Source organism: Octodon degus, unplaced genomic scaffold (assembly GCF_000260255.1).
Source record: "Octodon degus isolate 3935 unplaced genomic scaffold, OctDeg1.0 scaffold00185, whole genome shotgun sequence".
In the NCBI taxonomy this organism is placed as follows: Eukaryota; Metazoa; Chordata; class Mammalia; order Rodentia; family Octodontidae; genus Octodon; species Octodon degus.
In genome coordinates, this window is record NW_004524761.1 from 4,572,282 (window position 1) to 4,577,038 (window position 4,757).

General features: G+C 45.7%; 1 pseudogene; it reads right to left on the reverse strand.

Annotated features, from left to right (window-relative positions):
• Positions 1-511: 511 nt before the first annotated feature.
• LOC101585678 lies at positions 512-2,049 on the reverse strand (annotated as a pseudogene).
• Positions 2,050-4,757: the final 2,708 nt, after the last annotated feature.

Genomic DNA, 4,757 nt, shown 5'->3' on the forward strand with positions numbered 1-4,757 from the left:
CCCCTTGGTGGGCTGAGCTGGCCACACACACACGCACACAAAATAAATAAATAAACAAATAAATATTTAAAAAAATTGGAAATAAACAATTGCAAATTTTTGCACAGATCTTTCTTTTTTTTCAGGGCTGTTTGAGGTTTTTATTGGTGGGTGGGGAGGTGAGCATCTTGGAGTGCTTTCGCAGGGGGCAAGTTCCTCAGCAGGTGGGGACTGGGAATGTTGGGGTGATGGAGGTCAGCGTGGTTACCACCCCCACTTGAGAAGCTTCCTGCAGTCCCTCCTGTCTCTAACGTCTAAGCCACGCCCCTCTTCTTCCTCCTGAGGGAGTGCAGGGAGGAGGTGGCTTGGGTCCCATGAAGTTGGGTGAGCCACAGAAGCTCCGGTGGCAGCACTGGAGGAATGTGGATGGCACAGACACAGTGTTGGGTGAGGGGTGAGGGTGGTGACAGAGCCTGTGTTCCCAGGGTCCTCCCAGCATGGGGGGGCAGAGTAGGGAAGTGGGTGCCCAGCCTCAGAGCTTGTAGGGGTTTACCCACTTGTAGGTGCCTTCATAATGGAAACCCACATGCTTCATCATCTCGTCCACCTCAGAGGGGCCTCGGCTGTCATAGACATAGGGGATAAGCTGCAGTTTCTCCTGGTCGATCTGGTGTAGCAATGGGGTAAAAATGCGCCAGGCCTCCCAGAGCTCATCAATGCACACAAAGTTCATCTGGCTCCCACAGAATATGTCCAGGATGAGGCGCTCATAGGCATCTGGGAGCTTTACATCCTTGTATCTGTTGCTGTAGGTGAGGTCCAGCTCGGACTCCTCCAGGTTGAAGAACATGCTCGGCTTCATGGTCATCATCTTGGTGTACACAGCCTCGTTGGGCTGAACGTGGATCACCAGATCATTGCGCCTGCACTGCTGGTGGAAGATGTCACTGGCCACATCGCAAAACTGCAGCCGCACCTCAGTCTTGCGCTCATTCATGGTCTTGCCGCAGCGCAGGATGAAGGGCACCGTGTCCCAATGCTTGTTCTCCACGTAGAGGACAACAGCTGCTAAGGTGGCAGTGGTGGACCTGCGTGTCACTGTGGGGTCATCCAGGTACCCTCTGGTGGCCTCACCCTCTCCACTGGGGTTGTCCACATACTGACCCAGGACCACATTAGAGGCCTGCACCTCTGCGATGCACTTTAGCACCTTAACTTTCTCACCATGGATGTCATCAGAGTCTGTGGACGCGGGTTTCTCTATGGCCGCCAGACAAAGCATCTGCAGCAGGTGGTTCTGCATGACATCTCGGATGATCCCAAACTCATCAAAGTAGCCCTAGTAGCCTTCAATGCCAAAGGGCTCCTTGAAGGTGAGGATCACACAGGCAATGTTGTCCCGGTTCCAGATGGGGCCAAAGATCCTATTGGCAAACCGGAGCACCATGAGGTTCTGCACCATCTCCTTTCCCAGGTAGTGGTTTATGCGGTAGATCTGGTCCTCGCTGAACAGGGAGGAGATGTGGTTGGAGAGCTGGTCAGAGCTCTGCAGGTCCCTTCCAAAGGGCTTCTCCACAATGATGCGGTTCCAGACCATAGGGCTCATGCAGGCCTTGTGGATGTGCTTGGTGACAGCCTCGTAGACGATTGGAGGCAAAGCCAGGAAGAAGAGGTGGTTGGTGTGCGGGCCCTGGTGCAGTGAGTCCATGTGGTGGCTGAGGCAGCCAGGTCATCATACTGACCAGAGACATAGGAGTTGCGAGCAAAGAACTATTCCAGTTTGGGCCTCTCCTCCGGGGTAGCTCTGAAGAAAGGCTCACTCTGCAGGTGAATGTCAGCCACAGTGAGGTGCGAGTGGGCATAGCCCACCACAAAGGTGTTCTCAGGCAGCAGGCTGTCCCAGAAGAGCCACCAGGTGGTGGGGTAGATCTTCTTGGCCAGGTCACCTGACGCTCCCATAGTGATGAATATGTGGGTGTCAGCCTGGTGGAAGGCATCGTCCTGGTACAGCTCTTCTCTCAGGATCCTGCACACCTGGGTCCGACTCAGGGCCACCTGCTCTGCCATGATGCTGTCTGTGTCGCCCAACTGCAGCTGTCGCTGCCGCTCTGCTCACAGTCCTGGAGTGCAGGGCCGTTTCTGGGGGCTGGCCCCACTGGCCCATTTAACACACGGGGGCGGGCACCGAGTCTGAGCTGACTGGCCTCAGGCGAGGCACGCGGGGGGCGGGGTCTCCACAGTCCTCTAGAGCTAGCAGGCTGGGGGAGAGGGCAGGTGGCACGCATCACACGATGGCCTCTTGCGCAGGCTGTCTCGCCCCTCAAGAAACTGTGTGGGTAGCCGAGCCACTCTACACAGCCCCGTGACCTCCGTTCCTTGCGGGCACATGTAATACTCTGTGAAGCCATCCTAAGTCTCCACCACCAGCCCAGCTTCACACTATAGCCTGCTTTTCCTGCTCACCCTACTGGTGGTCTTCCTACACAGAAATTTAGAAATCTAAACATATACAACATTGTATTAGGACAGTCCTATGACATTTTTTCTTGTCTTTTGTTTTCATTTATTACCTTTTTAAAAAACAAACATTCACTTGAGAGAGAGAGTGTAGCAGTAATTGATATGACCTTAGAAGTGGTACTCTTTTAGAAGTCTAGAATGACAGGGATTTCAAGCGTGGCTCTAGAATTACACATTGCTACCTTCAGTGCAGTTACTTAGTTCACAGGTATCAGCTTATATACTTAGCCAGAGTGAGAATCCTATCAATTCACTGCTAGTTTAAAAAACCTAATGGAGATTCTCAGGATCTTAACCCTTAACCATTTTGTTTTTTTAAAAATAATTTTATTGAGAAACAAATAGCAATGAGACAGTTTCAAAACAAATTACTAGCACAGTTTTAAACACATAATTAATACATTGCATATTGTTATTTTAGTGGTTATTTATTGTACTGGATGCAGACATGATATCCTGACCACAAACACTGTTAGAACAAATCTCTCTATTTAAGAGAATGCAGCTGTATATCTATCCTAACTATTTTGAGTATACAGATACAAAATGGTCGTTTATTTGTAGTCCCTTTTTTGGTTAGTTTTATCAGAGAAGGGCATTCCATTGCATTCCATTGTCATTTAAATATTGTAGGTGTGTGAATACTGCAAAATATTCCAATATAGTGCAGTAGTCCATAATAGTAATAGATTTTCTGTAAGACTGGGAATGTCAGAAGTTGTTGACTTGAGCCTTTTACAGCTCAGCATATTAACATGGCTTTACTTTTTATACTTCATTTTCATACTTTTCTGCTGGGTGGTTAAGACTAAGATAAAGGAAGACCTATATAACAAGAAATGTAACTTTTGGATCTGATAAGGTCAGTTAAATCCGCTCAGGATTTATCCTGAAACCCTGTACCGCAGTTTGTAGATCCTTTGTCAGTGTCAGCCATGTGGATGAGTCACAGCCATTGTTTGACCAAGTTGTTCTCTGTGAAAGTCTGAGAGAATGTTTTCTATCCATGTGATGCTCCTTAGGCACACTCTACATCCTTGATCACTTTCCTCTGTGGCCCCATAATCACCTTGATCAGAAGATTTGGGACACAACTGAGTTACATGATGTTACAGTAGAAGTTCTCCTATGTCCTGAGTCTTTACTGACATTGAATGGCTAGGGCCAAAATGTTGGCTCTACGTGAAACCCTTCTTTTTGTCTGATTTTTGGTCTGCAAACTTAGATTGTTAACCCTCCAGAAGAGAAGCTTATTATTGCCCTATAACATAGGCAGTTAAGGTTAAATAACCACACTATTTGTCTGAATATCAAACATCTTAGACATAACATGGAACAGGTATTTTCCATCAAGTATTGATAGGTTAAACTTTAAGTCCCTCCAGAATATGAAGAAAAAAATTAAAAATATTAAAAAATTTAAAAAAGAAATAGAGTTACACATATTTACACAGAAATTTAGAAATTTATCCATATACAGCCTTGTAGCAACACAGTCCTGTGACTTTTATTTTTCTTGTCCCTTGTTTTCATTAATTACCCTTTAAAAAACCCAAACATTTACTTGATAGACAGTATGGCAGTAATTGGTATGTCATGACAAGCAGTACGTATTTAAAAGACCAGAATGAAAGGCATTCCACGCATGACCCTACCATTACACACTGCTAACTTCAGTGCAGTTGCTTACTTCACAGGTATCAGCATAAATAGATAGTCAGGGTGAGAATCCTACCAATTAACTGCTAGTTTCAAAAACATGCTGAAGATTCTCAGGATCATTAGTTTACCCATTTTGTGCATATAAATGTATGGCTTTGCCACTGTCATGTTTCCTAGTTTATCTCCTTACCCTCTCCTGGTTTTCTAATCCTGAAGTTCTCGCTTTCCTTTTAATTGTGTTGTACCTTTCTATTTGTATTTCTTCTTTTGAGTACTTATACTAGGAAGACTATATGATGGTTACACATGTGGGTCTGGTTTATTTCACTTATGAGTATATCTTCAAGTGGCATCCACTTAAAAATAAAGGCTTTGAGTTTCTCATTCTTTATAACTGAGTAATACTGCATTGTATAAAAATACCACATCTTTTCATCCATTCCTCAGGTGACGGGCATCTTGGTTGTTTCCAAGATTTGGCTATCACAAATTGTGCTGCTATAAACATAGGGACACATATATCATTATGATATGATGTTCTCAGTTCCTCTGGGAAAATTCCCAGTAGGGGATAGATGCTTTGAGAGGGATTTCCA